The following is an 18,658-nucleotide window of genomic DNA, read 5'->3' as shown; positions in this document are numbered from 1 at the left end:
CACTTGTTCAAGTTCCTTGCCGGAAAATGTTGGGGAGTGTCTGTCGAGTCCATGTTACACCTGTACAAGGTGTTATTTATTGTATTCTTGTGGTACAGCCTACTTGTTGTATCTAACACGTGAAAAACTAACCTGCACGCGCACACTCAAAAATATTGAAGCCCAGGCTTATAGGGTATGCCTTGGTTTACCCCACTATGCATCGACGGCTGAAACTATTGCCATTGCACAGGACTACTCGATCATGACGCACATCACCATTGAAACAATGCATACATACTTCAGGCAACATGCTAGGAATCCTTCCCACCACTTGGGGACCCTCACTACGGAGAGGTCCCACGCGAAATTTAGTTCTATTTTCTGTGCGCATCGTGCATCGTTCACGTCTGGTTTTACGCCTGCGGAGAAATCGGTGTATCGTCCGTGGTGCCTGACGCTTTCGCAAGTACGTCTCTCAATTCCAAGAATACAGAAAAAATAAAATTTGCCTTCGTCAGCCCTAAAACGATTGAGCTTGCACCTCTTGAACGAAAAGTACAATAACCACGTGCACATGTACACCGATGATTCAACCACACCGTCTGGTTCTGGCGGTGCGGTTTGTTCCGCGCCAATGAGAGGGTAGTGGGAAGGGCGGCACGAGAGGTAGCCCCACCCGGACCGCTCACCTATTGTCCATTTTAAAGGCGTTGACCCAGGCTTCGGTCTTGTCGTGTGCCTCCGTCGCTCGTATCTCAGGGTCGTCGTGTGGTTGAGACCCCGTAGACGGACGCATTCCAGAACCCCCAGAAGGTGGTACTGGCTTGTCAGTTTTCGAGTAATCCCGGTGAGGCTGGTCACTGGGTAACCCATGATGGCGGCTTGTCTTCTAGGGTGCTGGTTTCTTTTTGCTGCCTGCTGCCTTTTGGGGGGGGGGTCATTTTCGGTGTTCAGAATTTCGCCGCACATTCGCGGGAGTTAGTGGCATGGGCGCCACCACACACGGAAAACCGGGGAACAAAGATGTGAGGGGCCCACACCCCCTCCACTAGCGGAGCGTGGAGTCCGCAGAGTCCACATGTGTTCAGCTGCAGATTTGGGCATGCATCCGTGCGATGCCCGACGACTCCCCACTGGCTGCTGGCCGAGATAGTTTTGTAGTAGTTTTGCACGGAGACGACCATATTGTCATAGTGCACGTAACCAGGCTTCATCTTACCCGCGAAGGTGAAACGTACCTTGTTGGATGTTCCAAATTTTTGAATTTCCACGATGATGCCGGCACGTCAGCAGACTCGGGTTGAAGAGTTTCCGTGGTGTTTGTGTTACGGGCCATGATCACTCTGTGGCAGATGTTGCCGCCGTCTTGCCTTAGGTAACCCTGGAGAAGGGCTGACCCTTTCTCCAAATTCATTGCAAAGTCCCCGATGAGCAGGTCCGCCACCTCGATGTCCGGGCTATGCACGACAATAATGTTTTGGTTTCGCGATGGCAGCACGGAGATTCCACGGACCTGCTCCGGCCCGAGGTATGCCGAGAGGGCAGTGCCGTAGCCGGTTTCCGTGAACGCGTCGATAAGAGAAACGCGTTCTCTGGTTTAATTACTATAGGCACCCGGCAGTGCACCAGAGAGCGCAACGAAGCTCTTTGGGCCGTCTCAGCATTGTTGGTACCGACCGCCAGGGATACTAAGAAATGGTAACGCTCGCTGAACACAGTGACACGCTGAAGTGTCAGCGCCCTTTTTGGCACGTTTGCAAAGAACGCTTCCTGGGCGCTTACATAATCAGCCGTGACCCCTAGCTCACAACTAAAAAAATGCCGCCATATCCACGAAGTGAATGATGATGAGTGGGCGAAGCTCCGGAGGTAAACCTGGTAAACCATGAATCCTCCGTACATTTTGCCCACTCGATTTTATTGCAACGCTCCCCCTAGCGTACGTCGCCGCACTATATCGAACGATGACACGCGCCATATGTGGCATTATTCCTATTTTATAACACCTCGCATCTTTCATAATCAACTACATGTACCGCCGTCTAGTTTATAACATCTTGCATCTTTTGGACGGATGGACGGACGGACGGACGGATGGATATGGCTGTACCCTTTAGATCGGGCGGTAGCTAGCGTAATACTTAGAACTGAACGAGAGGTGGCTACATACAGGGGACGCACAGCCCACGCCTTAAGGAGCTCCGCTCCTAAAAGAAAATGATATGCACGTGCAAGTTTGGTTTTGCTGCGTCTACTCGCTAGGCTACGCATTGGAAGACTCGGTTTTGCTGCACCTACCCGCTAGGCTGTGTGTTCTGGCGCTACCATCAGATCTCGTAAACTGCATTGCCGGGTGTCTGTAACGTAGTCTTCGGGTGCAGGTTTCAACTTTGGATGCGGCTTCCACTTCGTGGATGTCTTGCCCTTGCGTCCCGTGGCGCGTCGCGGGAGCGTTCGTGTTGTCGACCGACGAGCCGGCGGCTGGAGCGGCATCAGACGCCGTCGTCTTGGCTTTGTTTTAGGAGCGGCGTTCCGCCGCTTGAATTAAGGCTTGGCTTCGAATTTTCAGAGAAATCATCGAACTTGGGTCACTGCTGGTGAGGCCTGAGATCCACGCCATTGCTTCGGGGTGATATCCGCATAGTTGGAGCGCGGAATCAGCCATGTTTAGGCCAAAGGGCCTATTTTACCGGGCAGAGGGCCGGCATCGCTGACCACGGCGTCTCCGTGGTCGGTAGACAAACGGCCGTAAACTTGGAAGGAAATGGCACACCTGGAAAAATTGTGTATCCAGTTGTGCCACTCGGTGTTCAGGATTGCATGATTATGGTTTTGCCCGGGTATGACGATTTGGGACGCGCCCCGCTGAAAATTGTCGGATTCAATACACTACATGTTCGCTACGTCGCGCGCTTGTGCCCGAAATCGGGAAGTTTATGTGTGTGGCCGATTTCTACTGTTGCCATGGCTTCCAGAAGTTGTTCCGCGTCGACTGACACCAACCACAGCTGTAAGTGGCTGGAACTTTTTACTTTAGAAGCCCAAACGCACCTACCTACCGTGCGAGCTTGACAACGCCATCGCCGCCATGTAGGCGGCTGCAGGAACGCTACCGAGCGTGTTGCGCGCGTACACGATGGCTCTCGCGAATTAACCCTCAGACGCTATTGCGTGTCCCGTACCCTCGCGGATGACGGACACGCGACGTCGAAAGCTTGAAAATATAGATTTTCAACACTCTACAGCTAAGAGCCTCTCAACGTCAAATGAAACGAACGGTCAGAACGCCGAGACCGATAGCCAAGACCAAGTGGATGGCGCCTGGCAAACGGTGCTCACTCTGCGGCAGAAGAAGGCTCTTGCGAAAGAAAAGAAGGCCAAGTCCATGAATTTTTTTTTGACGACGTCGTACCCCCAGCAAGTATCCCCTGCTGAAGCAACCAGAAAATCTAAACATAGGCCTGCTCTCAGGAGGCTAGCCCCCTTGCCCAAAGACGACCTGAAAATAGTGGTGCGACCACATTAAGGGCTACCGGTCAAGACCTTGACTAGTCCACTACTGGTAGACGCCGTGATAGAAGCTTGCAACGGAAATATATCTGGTGAGCAATTTTCGCTCATAATCAAGCAAGGTTCCAACATCTTCATTGTTTCGACGCCGAACCAGACAGTGGTGGACCACGTGAGGCGTATTACCACCCTAAAGATTAACGGCCGGCCACACTCAGTCTATGCCTACGTAGCGACAAGCGAAGGGACAACTAAGGGTGTCATTCACGCCTAAGACCCCAACACGACGCCTGAAGCGCTTAAGGCCAATCTCCGCATACGCACCCAAGGTGTCGAAATTCTGCAAGCACAGATGTTTAAAAACACCAAGACGGCCGTTATAACACTTTTTGGAGGGATTACACCTCGGTACGTCTATTACAACGGCGGAGAACTTGCTTGCTACCCCTAGAATGTTACCACCCAGGTGTACAAAGTGTGCCAACAGGTTGGTCACCGTTTGGACGTTTGCCCCCAGCCGGACACTCAAGTGTGTCACGTTTGTCGACAACGAGACCCTGCAGCCGGACATGAGTGCTCTCCGAAGTGTGCAGCTTGTGGAAAGGGTCATTTCACAGGCGACCGAAGTTGCAGTAAACGACTCAAATCTCCGCGGAAAAGAACCTCAAAGGCTAGTGTGCACCAGCCTACTCTGAATGACACCTCACCAAAGCCACCTCAACGCCCCCGCTGGTTCAGTTCTGATGATGAACAATCTGCCCTGGGCCACTGTCCGGAGTCGCCAGAGACTCGCCCAAGGCTCGGCTCTAGATACAGATCTAGATCGAGATCCCGGACCCGGAAGGACTCTACTCACAAGACCCCACCCCAATTTCACTCACACAAGTCACCTAAATCCGGGGCTCCACGCTCAGCGATCAAGCAAGCGCCCGAACATGGCGAGGTGAGCTATGCACAAGTTGCTTCTCCCGCTGCTCCTATAACGGCTAATCCAGAATATCCTCCGTGAGAGCTCCTCCGTGAGAGCTTAGTAGAAATAAAACGAGAGTTGGCCTCCCTCAAAGCTTAGCGCGGTATAGAATTGAGCAAAAAAAAAAAAAAAACACTTTCTAAAGCAACCGGCACATCTGGCCAGGTTACGATCAAGTCTAATTCTATGGAAGGTACATTAAAAAAAGTAATGCAGCAACTGCAATGCATGCAAAGCTTTCAGCAGCAAATGTTTTCCGAATTTCAGAACCTAAAAAGTTATGCCGATGAATCGATTGCCAGCATATGGGCCACTGTTCTTAAACGGCCTAAAAGCAGCCCGGGTGCTCCGTCTATCCGTCGTCCGAAGCAACTCCCAACCTCGAACAGCGATAGCACTATCCATGGCGAGTAAAACACGAGCGCGCACCGAATATCTCAAAATTTGGCAATGAAATTGCCACACCTTCCACAAACGTGCGGCCGCTCTGCAACAATTTCTTAATACGGCGCCAGTCAAACCTGATGTCATTTGTCTACAAGAGGTTGGCAATAAGCCAATCAAATTGAGTGGCTACTACATGATATCAAATCCAGACTACTAAAGTCGCCACGTTGGTTCTTAAGGAAACAGCGACTAGTATAGATTATCTGGTAACTAGCAGCATTAACCACCAAATCATAAGTGTACAACCGCACAAGCGTAGCAAAGCCAAAACCATAAATACGAACGTGTATAGCTCCCCCAAGGAAAAGAAGGCCGATTTTGACGCCCTCATTCGGTATGCCAAGGGTGATTCCAGCATCCAGGATCGACTACTGCTTCTCGGGGACTTTAATGCCCCTCACACTACCGGGGGGTACCGAAAATATACCCCGAAAGGCCAGGAACTCGAGCGAGTTGTTGATACGCATGGGCTCCATCTTCTCGTACTCCCGTAACACCCGACAAGATTGGGTAACAGCGTCAGCACAGACACATTTCCTGATCTTACGTTCATAAATAATGTTGACGAGGTGTTCTGGAGCAATCTAGAAGAGAATCTCGGCAGTGACCATTATATTTTGAGCATGTCGATTGCCTCCCCCGAAACTTTGCAGTCTCATGGCCATGTTGTATTAGCACATTGTGTAACTTACCGTAAAGTCCCACTGCCCGAAATTTTACCAGATAGCGCTGAAGATTGGGCAACGCACATACGAGAGGCTCACAAAGCAATTTCTAAGCGGGTTGCGCTCACAGCGGAAACCCCGGTAGTCGATAGCTATCTGATACATATGCGGGAATCCAGGAGAGGGTTGACCAAGCGATGGAAACAACAGCGGCTCAATAGAAAGTTGCGCCATAGAATTGCTGAGATATCTGAGCGGGCAAACGCTTACGCGCAGCAGTTGGAGACGGCGAGCTGGGCGAATTTTCGCGACTCACTCCGAGGAACCTTACACACCTCCAAGACATGGGCAATACTGCGCAGCATAATGGAACCTGGTAAAACCAAAACGGCAGCAAACCGAACTCTTAAGAAGCTCGCTGGAGAATTCCCAGGAACAGATGATGCCCTCCTCGCTAAGCTCCGACACAAGTACATAGGTGCGTTCACAACTCCCCCGTGCACTTTAACATACCATAGCCAGGAAAACGCAGTGCTCGACGCACCGATCACCAAGGCAGAACTATTCGTGGCAGCGCAAGCAGCAAAGCGCAACACTGCCCCCGGACCTGACCAGCTAACAAACGCGATGATTCGGAATCTGAGCGATGAACACCTGGAACAACTTACTCGGTATTTTAATGAACAGGTATGCGAGAAGGGTGTGGTTACTCAACATTGGAAGGAAGCCAAAATTATTCTTATTTCGAAGCCATGGAAAACACCCGACCTACAAAATCTAAGACCAATATCATTAATATCCTGTCTTAGAAAATTATTCGAAAACGTGATTCACACATGTCTCACGACTTACATTGAAGATCGGCACCTTTTCCCAACAAGCATGTTTGAATTTTGCCAACATTTGTCAACGCAGCACGCCTTCCTTCTACTTCGGGAAGAGGTACTCCGCAATACCATGGTTGGTGCAGAACATCTCGTCGTAGCTCTTGATTTGAAAAGTGCATTTGACACTATGTCCTATGAGCTCATCTTATCTGAGCTAAATGACATTGGTTGTGGGCAAAAAATGTGTGACTACGTTCGCTCTTTTCTAACCTCTCACACTGCTACCAAATGCCTAGGCAATACACGCTCAGATTCGTTTCCTATGCCCAATAGAGGCAAACCACAAGGGGCGTTACTATCTCCTCTTCTCTTCAATATCGGCATGAGACGCTTAGCAAGAAGACTAGACAGCGTTTCAGGGCTAGGGTACGCGTTCTATGCGGATGATATTACCCTATGGGCCAACAGTGGATTTTTGGGACAGAAAGAGCAAATCCTACAAGACGCAGTGACCGCTGTTGATGACTTCGCTTATCAGAGCAGAATGAGCTGTGCTCTCAGTAAATGTGTATTTATTAGAATCCGAGGCAGAAGCCGACGCATTCAAGAGCCGGTCAACCTCTTTCTAGGCGACCACAAGATAAAAGAGGTACAGCAAATGCGAGTACTCAGACTGTGGCTACAAAGCAATAAGCGAGTGGACCACACAATAAAAACCCTCAGAACAACGGTGAAGCAGATCTCCCGTATGATTTATAGAGTCACGTATCACCGAAAAGGTTTCAAGGAAGCTGAGACGCTCCGGCTAATTCAGGCTTTTGTCCTCAGTGGTATAACATATAGTCTTCTTTTCCAGGAGATCAATAAAACTGATTTAAAGGCCCTAGATGCGTTGATACGAACATCGTACAAGGCGGCTCTCGGCCTACCACTTGGAACGTCCACAGAACGTCTCGAAGCCTTTGGTATACACAATCATTATGAAGGGTTACACGCAGCGGTGCTCATTTCTCAACGGGAGAGGCTTAACTTAAGCACTACTGGGAGAAAATTGCTACGCCGTGTAGGTTACCCAGCTCGTCCTCAATATGCGGGAGAGAAACTGGAGTCCATGGCTAAACAGCTACGTGAAAAGATTCCAGTATCCCCTATCCCTCAAAACATGAGCTCTCGATATCACAAAGGTCGTAGGAGTGCACGAGCTCGCAAGTTACAGCGGCAATTCGGGAACAATCCGGACACGGTGTACACAGATGTCGCCCTATGCGGCACGAACAAGTACGTGCTCGCAGTCGTAGGAGCGGCCCCGGGTCAAGGCCTTTTGACTTGCACCACGGCAGGAGCCGCGTCCGCAAATAACGCTGAGGCTTTAGCTATTGCGCTTGCTATTAAAGGTAAGGATATTCTGGGACGATCGTCCCTTGCTCTCACCGAGTCCATGGTCGCATGTAGACTCTTTCTCACGGGAAGACTACCACACAACACCATTCGCCTATTAGGACCGGACCTAACGCAGGACCACGCTATCATCTGGTGCCCGGGTCACGCAGGACTCGATGGCAATGAAAGAGCGGACGGCGCAGCTCGTGCTTTAACCAACCGAGCGGCCTACCACTCCGACGACAGCCCCTTTTTACCGCGAGATATCCTTGAGAACCAACGGCTTGAGCGACGAAGGTACAGTGTACCACACAGAGCTTTACCCGGCCGGAATTCTTATGACTGGCGCCGTATACAAACTAACACATATCCAAATCTTTCGTTGAAGCATGCCATTCACCCTGCGATGTACAGTGATAGTTGTCCGTGGTGCGGAGGCAGGCCCACTCTCGCCCACATAACGTGGGATTGTCGGGAAAATAGCCAACCGAAATTAACTCTCCGCAAATAGCCGGCAAAATTTCCGCAAGGGAGCAGTGGGAGACTTTGCTCGCCAGCGAGGATCTGGGAGTGCAACTAGCGCTCCTCGACCAGGCGCAGCGGGCCGCTAAAGCCAGTGGATCCCTGGAATAAAGGCCCCACCCACATGCTCCCCGTATCTATTTTTTTCCTCGTTTTTTTTTCAAATAAACGTTTTGATTGTGCCAGAAAACCACGATACGATTATGAGAGACGCTGAAGAAGAGGGTACCGGAATTTTCGACTATCCGGTGTTTTTAACGGGCTCGGACATCGCACAGTACATGACCCCCTACCATTTCGCCTCCACCGAAATGTGAATACCATGGCTGGAATCGAACCCGCCACCTTTGGGTCAGCAGTCTAGCACCTTAAGCTCTGATCTACCGAGACGGAGCATCTTATCGTCAAAGGCGAAACATAAGTGCGTTTGTTGTGAGTGCGATTACGAAGCATTGTACGAGCACAGACCCTTCATGCTAGTCGGCGACGTCAACGTCTATATAGACAACGACCGGATTTCGGGGTATACGATGTCTCGACACGCTCTACGATGCATTTCATATGACCGGAAGCAACTAACAACCACCCGAAGAATATGCAAAGGCATTGCCTTTGCCAACTTTAGATTAGATCCGAACGAAGAACCTTAAGCAATCCATTTCACCGCGCACAAAGCAGTAATAATGAAGGGAAAACAGAATCCAGAACTCAAGAAGATATACAAAGTATAACGAGAGGATTAAAATAAAAGAGCAATATTTCGGAACGAATGAAATACATTCGGATATATATGAACCGTCTCAATTTACATTCGCGGTGGCAACGTGCGTAGCGTATACTTTGGCGTACCAGTAGAACACCCAGTGCTTCGCCACTCCTCTGAATTCACATCAGTGGAGATGTGAGCATTTTTTATACCAATTACCGGTAATCACCAATAAAATAATCAAAATCTCACGCCGTACTTGCGAATCGTAATGACTTTATCATGTACCGCGGACGCGTAGCACGTACGAAACAAATGCAGTTTTCCTAGGTTCCGCTAGTTATAATGCAGTGCCGAACATAACTATAATTTGCTGTATAAGTGTGCGTTTTGTTTAGCAGCGCGTTGTTTACACCTGCTGCAACCAGCCTGTGTGATGGAGAACAGCTTAGCCGTTAAAAAATATAGTCTATATAGGCAACGTACCTGACTTCACCATATCTTGAACTCTGGTCTGAACCTCGGCTGACTGTTCGCTCCACCAGCGTGAGAAAAGTATGTTCTCGGCTGACACGTAGCGTCGGATGGGCTTGTCCCAAAGAGCCCGAGTCGCTGACGTGTAGATAATTTTCACTTCCAGGCCAGCAGGATATTTTGCCGAGAGTGAGCAGGAGAAAAAAACGAGAGACAAGAAACGTTATTTCTAAATTAATGGGTTCTCGCTGTCCAACGGACTGTCCCAGAGTCCCTGATAGAGATCGCTACAGCTGCTTTCAAAGGGTCCCCAAACCATTGCTGAAGATAACCAGAATGAGCAAGTTATTCTCTCCCGCCGTTCGCAATCTTTGCGGCCCGATTCGGGACGCCAGCTGTTTGTTCCCGGGACGTCACGTGGAAATAAGCTCTCAATTGGTGGATATACCAGAGGTATCTGTTGCGAATTGTCACCTACCCTGCTTTGCCATGCAGTCACACGGCCGGTATGTCTTGACTCGCATGGCAAGCATTCGAGATAAACTCAGTTCCCTTTGTTTTCTGCGCTTGCGTAATCGTAAGCGGAGGTAGCAGCGTGTATTCTAGAAGCGTGAAATTCATACTGGCTCACTGATAAGTTCTGGCATTATTCGTGCCTTCTAAAGAAATAAGTGGCAAGGAGGAGATAGCACTTATAAGAAGGGTAGCGAAGGCCAGAAAAAAAAACAAGTGTCTAGCCTTTGAATCAGCGTAGTTTAGTTAGGGGCATTGGGTGCCTTTGCATCGTGCAAATCAATTTCACGATTTGCGTTGACGGTGTGGGTCGTTCCCTCCACTGTAGTAGTAGTAGAAGTTGTTGTTGTAATAGTATGTAGCCACCATTGTCTTACGAATTGTTCAAAAAGTAGTGTTGTGTTTATATGTCCCCGGAAATGTTATCACTAGATGACACATTTCGCTGGTGAGTTTATTGTAACGATGAGAACTACACAACGCAAGAAAGAATGCGCGCTCAGGAAAAGTAGGCGGAGGAGAAGGCAGAGGAGAAGAAAAGGAAGAACAGAAAAATAAACCAGTTCTTTTGAGACCAACAGGATGTACTTTTGATTATTTATTTTAGTGAAATTGATCAGCCATATGCAATTTATCTTTTGGTGGCACAGCTACGCCCATGCATTGGCGGAGCTTCAACTCTCTCTTAACTACGAAAGCCTCCGTTAATACGAAGGATATTTTAACTATAATATAACTCCTATAGTTATACTAGCGAATCTGGTTGCTCAAAGAGAAGAAGCACTTCAGATGAAGGGTGATGAATTATGAGCACGAAAAATGAAAGACGAGTACAAAAAGTAAATACAGGACAAGAGAGACAAAACTATGGCATTTATTAGCCGGCAACGAGCGAGAATATACAATGGCGACAGTCACAGCCAAGCACGGGCTCTCAGCGCGAGCGGCGTCCTTGTTGGGTAGCCCCACTAGAAGGTACTCAAGAGTTCGACCCATTTCCGAGTTCGGAGGCTTCGCTACAATTACCCCGGGGTCGAAGAGGGAGCCGCCTGGCGACCTAACAGCTTGTTACTATGAGGGGGTCATAATAAGCTTTCAGGCGCTCCACGTTGACGATGTTGCGCCCACGGCGGCGCATGTCCGAAGATTGTTCAACGGGTTCGATCAGATAGTTGACGGGTGAGGTGCACTCGATGACACGGTAGGGGCCTTCGTATTTGGGACGTAGTTTGGAAGAGAGGCCAGCTGCAGAGGTCGGGATCGAGAGCCATACAAGCGCACCAGGAAGGAACGTGGGCTCAGAAGTGGTGGAGCCATCATAAATACTCTTCTGCCGCTCTTGCTCTTGCGTAGTAAAAGTCTTGGCAAGCTCGCGACACTCTTCAGCAAGCCTGGTTGTCTCGGAAATAGGTGTACACTCAGATGGACTCGGCGTGTACGGGAGTATCATGTCCATGGTGTGCGACGGGTGCCTTCCGTACAGCAAGTAGAAAGGTGAAAAACCAGTCGTGCTCTGAGGGGCGGTGTTGTAGGCGTAGGTGACGAAGGGCAGTATATTATCCCAATTAGTGTGGTTGGCAGTGACGTACATAGAAAGCATGTCGCCGAGGGTGCGGTTAAAGCGTTCGGTGAGGCCATTCGTCTGTGGGTGGTAAGCAGTAGTTTTGCGGTGGACAGAATGGCTTTCTGTCAGAATGGCTTCGACGACTTCCGACAAGAAGACACGGCCTCGATCGCTGAGAAGCTCTTGGGGTGGTCCGTGGTGCAGTATAAATTGATGCAGCAGGAAGGACGCAACATCGCGCGCAGTAGCCGCAGGGAGAGTGGTGGTTTCGGCGTATCGCGTTAAATGGTCAACGGCAACGATGGCCCATCGGTTACCAGCCGACGTCAGAGGAAGTGGTCCATACAAATCGATACCTACGCGCCCAAAGGGACGGTCAGGGCAAGGTAACGGTTGCAGACCGGCGTGCGACATGTGGGCTGACGGTTTACGGCGTTGGCAAGTGAGGCAAGAGCGAACGAACTGCTGCACATAGCGGTACATCCCGCGCCAGAAGTAGCGTTGTGGAATGCGATGGTAGGTTTTGAATACCCCAGAATGCGCGCATTGCGGATCAGAATGGAAGGATTCACATATCTCTGACCGCAGACTGCGGGGTATCACGAGTAACCACTGCCGGCCGTCGGCGTCGTAATTGCGTCGGTGTAGAAGGCCGTCATGGATGGTGAAATGGCGAGCTTGACGACGCAAGGTACGCGTGGATGGCGTTGCGGATGGATCAGAGAGCATGTCGATGAGCGGGCCGATCCAATTATCTTTTCGCTGTTCGGTAGCGATGATGTCAACTTCAATGGCAGAAACAGCAGCCGAGGATACTGAGCAGAGCACATCACCTTCAGGCAGAGGGGAGCGCGAGAGGGCGTCGGCGTCAGCATGCTGGCGTCCGTTGCGGTACAGCACGCGGATGTCGTAGTCTTGTAAGCGAAGAGCCCAACGGGCGAGACGGCCTGAGGGATCCTCCAATGATGAAAGCCAGCATAGTGCATGATGGTTGGTGACGACATCGAATGGGCGACCATACAAATAAGGTCGAAACTTTGTAAGAGCCCAGACGATCACCAGGCACTCTTTCTCCGTGACGGTGTAGTTTTTCTCGGCTTTCGTGAGCGTACGGCTTGCATATGCTACGACATATTCAGGGAATCCGGGTTTTCGCTGCGCCAGGACAGCGCGAGGCCTACACCGCTGGCGTCCGTGTGCACCTCCGTTGGGGCTGTGGGGTCGTAGTGACGTATAATGGGAGGCGACTTCAACAAATGGCGGAGCTTCGCGAACGCGTCATCGCACTCGGATGACCACGAATTGAAGGGCCCGTTACTTCTAAGGACCTTCGTCAGCGGTGATATGATCGTGGCAAAATTTCGTATGAAGCGTCGGAAGTATGAGCACAGGCCCACGAAACTACGCAGTTCTTTGACAGATGCAGGTTTGGGGAATTCGGCCACGGCCTTAAGCTTGGCAGGATCAGAAAGAATGCCGTCTTTGGACACGACGTACTCCAGTATGGTGAGTTGCCGTGCTGCAAAGCGGCACTTTTTCAGATTTAGTTGCAAGCCGGCACCGCTCACACGTGCGAAAGCTTCTTTCAGACGTTTGAAATGCATGGAGAAATCCGGAGCAAAGAAAATGACATCGTCGAGATAACACAAGCACGTGTACCATTTCAAGTTGCGCCGAACGGTGTCCATTATGCGCTCAAAGGTCGCAGGTGCATTACATAGACCAAACGGCATTACGTTGAACTTGTACAAGCCGTCTGGCGTGATGAAGGCGGTCTTTGGTCGAGCATCGTCAGCCATGGGTACTTGCTAGTACCCCGAGCGCAGATCGAGAGAAGAAAAAAAATCGGCTTCATGAAGGCTGTCAATCGCGTCATCGATGCGTGGCAGTGGATAAACATCCTTGCGAGTGATCTTATTGAGCCGTCTGTAGTCCACACAGAACCGCACAGAACCGTCTTTCTTCGCAAGAAGAACAACAGGAGACGCCCATGGACTGTCCGAGGGCCAAATAACGTCACGTCGGAGCATATCGTCAACCTGATCATTAATTACTCGACGTTCAGCAGGCGACACGCGATATGGACGTTGCCGTAAAGGTGGATGGGCACCAGTGTCGATGCGATGCGTAACAACGGACGTGCGACCGAGAGAACTTCGCCCGACATCGAAAGAAGAACGATATTCTTGCAACAGGTCCAGAAGTTGGGAACGCTGTACGACCGTAAGGTTTTCAGCGATGGAGGGGCCAAATACATCAGCAGATGACGAATCAGAAGTGGAAACAGCATTGATGGTACACGACCTGGGACCGCGCGTGTCATCGGGTACGTCCAGGACTTGTGCGTCGTCGACTGGTTCCACTCTGCCGAGACATTCCCCTCGAAGCAAGGTAAGAGCGTACGGGGACGGGTTGGTTACAAAAATAGCAGCGTTGCCCTGGTTGACCTGCACGGTCGCGAAAGGTACTAGCAACCCTTTCCTGCTTGTTACGTCTGTACAGCCGCTTGTGACTGTAGACGATTTATTAAAGGACAGGAAACGTGAACAAGTAAACTGTTACGTCACAGCGCCAGTGCCCCGCGCGCACTTCGTTAATGTCGTCTTCTAAGGCGACATGTCACTCTTCCTCCCTTAGACGAAGTCTCCATAGCGGTCTGGAGGTCGCCTAACCTCTGGTGGTCGCAGTTGCCGAGTGGCCACTGCCTGTGACGTCGACGGTTGCGAGGGAGTGTGATCTTGCATCTCGGGCGATTCAGGCGATTGAGCAGCTGAGCTCGATGGCGTCTCTTCTGGCGTTGCGTCCAAGAGATCGTCAGCTGCGCTCCAATCTGTCCGCGATTGGGTTGTTTGTCTGGTCTGACTCGTTTTCCTCATGTGATTGAGGTGACGCCGAACCTTTCCTTGGTCGCTTTTTACAAGCCAGGATCGTGGTCCGACGCGGCGCAGTATTTCGCCTTCAATCCAATCTGGCTTTTTCAAAAACTGCCGGATAAGCACTCTATCCCCTATAGCGAAGCGGCGTGATTTTTGCAATGCCTCCTGGCTCTCAGGACTTCGCTTATCCGTCTCCCGCTTAAGAAGATCGAGAGGGCAGAGCAATTCTCGTCCGAACATCGCTCTCGCCGGTGTCATACCTGTGGTAGTGTGTATTGTCGTGTGCTGCCGATACAGAAATCTTGCAAGTCGGCACTGTATGGACTTGTCTGCATCTTTCAACAGCGCTCTTTTCAGCTCCGCCACATAGCGTTCTGCCTGGCCGTTTGTTGCCGGATGATATGCTGGTGAGGTTGCAGCCTGTATGCCGTTCGACGCATAGAACTGCTTGATCTCGTTGGAGATGAATGCTTTTCCGTTGTCGGAGATGACCTTTCGGGGAATGCCGAACGTTGCAAAGAGGCTTCGGAGCACGTCGATTACAGCCGCGGATGTTGCTTGTGTCACGTGCCGGACTTCCACCCACTTTGTGTATGCGTCCACAACAACTAAGTAGGTGCGTCCGAGTAGTGGCCCCGCGAAGTCAACGTGCACCGTGTTCCATGCTGTCTGGGGACGGTCCCACGTAGGAATAGGAGCTTTGGGTGGGCTCTTTTGCGTTGCTTGGCATTCACGGCACTGTCGCACCGTTTCCTCGATCACCTTGTCCATTCCGGGCCACCATACGTAGCTCCTTGCGCACTTCTTCATGGCTACCATGCCTCTGTGACCCGCATGCAGAAGTGCCAGAACACGGGATCGTGCTGAGCTCGGTATGATCACTCGGGATCCAAGTGTGATGCACTCGCGCTGTAGTGCCAGTGCGGTCGCTCGTCGTCGGTAAGGAGCAAACTCATCTCCAGTGAGTTTCTCCACTGTACCATCCTGCACTGCCTTGTACAACCTCTGCATGATGCTGTCTTGTTGTGTCAGGCGTGCTATCTCGGCAGCAGTCAACGGAGGTCTCGATAACGCTTCGAACAATAGTACGTCACCTGGAGGCCAGGGTTCATCGAGACGTTCTTGTAATGGCAAACGGCTCAACGCATCCGCGTTTTGATGGTTCTTGCCACGCCTGTAGATTATGCTGTAGTCATACGCCGATAACTTGATGCACCATCTGGTCATCCGTGGAGAAAGGACTTGAGCCGTTGGCTTTTGTGGACCCAGTATGCCGAGCAGTGGTTGGTGGTCAGTGACGAAAGTCACCTTTCTTCCCGCAATATACTTGTGGAACTTGTGGGCTGCAAACACCACAGCAAGGCCTTCTCTGTCCAATTGAGCATATTTGCGTTCTGCCGGCCCTAGCGTCCGAGATGCAAAAGCGATTGGCGCCTCTCTATTCTGGTCATCACGTTGAGACAGAACAGCTCCTATGCCATATGGTGAAGCATCACAAGAGACAAGAAGCTCCTTCTGTTCGTCGTATTGTGCCAGTACGGTCTGACTGAGCAGCAATGCCTTAAGCTTGTCAAAGGCTTCTTGATGCTTTGTCTCCCATCTCCACGTGGCGTCCTTCTGAAGAAGCTGGTATAGGCAGCTGGCAACTGTTGCCCTGTTCTTCAAGAATCTGTCGTAGAAAGCCAGCATTCCGAGAAATGATTGAAGCGCTTGTTTGCAGTTTGGTGCTGGAGCGTCCGTTATGGCTCGAACTTTCTCTTCGTTTGTGTGGACGCCTGTCTCGTCGATTCGGTGTCCCAGAAAGAAGACTTGTCGCACCGCAAAGCAGCACTTGTTTTTTCCGAGGCGCAGATTGTAGTTTCGTAGCCTCTTCAGCACTTCTTCCAGTCTCTCGGCGTGTTCCGTGGCGTCTTTCCCACTGATGATCACGTCATCTAGGTATGCGCACACGCCTGTGATGCCTGACAGCATTGTCTCCATAAAACGTTGAAAAATGGCTGGGGCTGCAGAAATTCCGAAAGGCAACCTCTTGACCCTGTATAGTCCCTTCAGCGTGTTCAGGGTCAATATCTCTGCTGTCTCTGGCGTCACGTGAAGTTGCTGGTACGCTTGTGCTAAATCCAGGGTGCTGAAGACCTTGCCTCCCCTCAAGTGGCTGAGCACTTCATCAGTTGAGGGAAGTGGGTAGTCTGCCTTCTTTGATACCTGGTTCACTGTGCAACGGTAGTCGCCGCATATTCGCAACGAGCCATTCTTCTTTCGAACCAGTACGAGAGGCGTTGCCCAATCCGAATGCTGTGCTGGCTCGATTATGCCTTGACTTTGCAGTCGATCCAATTCTGCTTCTACAGCTGACCGGAGCGCGAAAGGAACCGGCCGTGCTTTTAGGAACTTTGGTTTCGCTCCTTCCACGAGGTCTAGTTGTACCGCTGGACCGATGTGTCCTGATATGTCCTCGTCGAATACAGATTGGTACTTGTCGAGAAGCTTCGAAACAAGTTCATCGCCGGATACATCATTGATGCCCGTGATCTGTATACCCAGGTGAGGAAACCAGTTTCGTCCAAGGAGGTTACAACCTGCTCCCTTGATGACAACAAGTGGTAGTGTCATGGTTTTGTTTCCGTGCGTAACAATCACCGTTGCACATCCGAGAACTCGAAGAGACTGTCCTGACCATGTGCGTAGGAGCATGTTGTCGGTCTGAAGCCGTGGTCGATCATCTGTCCACGTAGCTTTGAACGTGACCTCACTGATGAGTGTGCAGGCTGCACCCGAGTCGACTTCAAAATCCAAGAACTTGCCATGTACGCGTAGCCGAGTCATGACCTTCTGTGTGCTGAACGCGTTGGTTACGGTGTTGAGCTCGTAAAGGGCCACGTCTGATGAGTCCTGCTGAGTCGACACTGGTGCTGAGGCAGCTGTCGAAGTTCCTTGTTGGGGATATTCGATGCTGTTGCTCGTTTTTGCTTCTTTCCGCTTTTTCAGACAGGCTTTTTCAATGTGTCCGCGTTTCTTGCAGTAGTTGCAGGAGACTGTCTGGAACTTGCAAGTGTCCGGATTATGTAGCGCGTTACAACGCCAACAGCGTTGTTTCTTCTTTTGGGCAGAGGCACTAGAGTGACCTTGGTTGTCTATCTTGCATGTGCTTATGCAGGATTCGTGAAACTCTTTAAATTCGGTTTTCACGCGTTTCTGGTCTTCGATGGCGTTTTCGGCTCGCAGTGCAAGGTCGAAAGCTTTCTTGAACGTCAAGTCCTTTTCTGCGAAGAGCCGTTGCTGGACCTGCTCGTTCCGAAGACCGCAAACGAAACGATCACGCAGCATGACGTCCATAGGCAGCATTGTCGGATTCGCTGCAGTGTCTGCGCTTGTCCCGAAATTGCAATCTGCTGCTAGCTTCTTGAGCGCCGTGACGTAATCACTGACCGTTTCGTCGTGCTTTTGGTCACGTCGCTGGAATCGTGCCCTGCAGAAGACCTCAGACGGTTGTGGATCGAAGTGAGCCTTGAGCATCTTGACTATGTCCTCGTAGCTCACTTGGTTGGGCTGCTTGGGTTGAACGAGGGCGCAGACGATGTCATAAGTCTGTTCCCCGCACAGCGTTAGCAGATGAGCACGTTTCTTCGATGCGTCCGTAATCTCGTTAGCCTCGAAGAAGAACTGTAGCCTCCCATACCAGGATCTCCAGGAGCTGGGGCTGCCGCTGAATTCGGGTAGCCGACCGAAGTCGGGCGTCGCCATGTTATTTCCTTGACGTCGGTGGAGTGCCGATGAGTCGATCCAGTCTTCCTCGTCGCCAACTGTTACGTCTGTACAGCCGCTTGTGACTGTAGACGATTTATTAAAGGACAGGAAACGTGAACAAGTTCAAAAGCGTAGCCCAGGCGTTGGAGTCACTCCTGGCCAGCGTTCGACGCCAGGCTCGCGCTCGTGCCACAGCGCCAGTGCCCCGCGCGCACTTCGTTAATGTCGTCTTCTAAGGCGACATGTCACTGCTGCAAGCGCGGTCAGATGGCGAAACAAGTCCAATGGTGTCGGAGAGACCAGCGCAGTAGACAGACACAGCCGTCGTCGAGTTTGGAGGCACTGTTGTATCGTCTTTCGTTAGATTCTTGCTCAGTGTCGGGGGAGTGTCTTCTGGCGTCAAATGCGAGAAGGGTGAGAGCTCAATTTCGGCGGCGGCACAATGGATGACGGCGTCATGGCGGGAGAAAAAGTC

At 51.0% G+C, this 18,658-nt stretch overlaps 1 pseudogene; it reads right to left on the bottom strand.

Annotated features, from left to right (window-relative positions):
* Positions 1-667: 667 nt before the first annotated feature.
* Positions 668-2,647, bottom strand: LOC142772271 (uncharacterized; annotated as a pseudogene).
* Positions 2,648-18,658: the final 16,011 nt, after the last annotated feature.

Source organism: Rhipicephalus microplus, chromosome 9 (genome assembly GCF_043290135.1).
Source record: "Rhipicephalus microplus isolate Deutch F79 chromosome 9, USDA_Rmic, whole genome shotgun sequence".
Classification (NCBI taxonomy): domain Eukaryota; kingdom Metazoa; phylum Arthropoda; class Arachnida; order Ixodida; family Ixodidae; genus Rhipicephalus; species Rhipicephalus microplus.
Note: the sequence above shows the minus strand (reverse complement) of the source record. Positions and strands in the feature narration are given on the sequence as shown.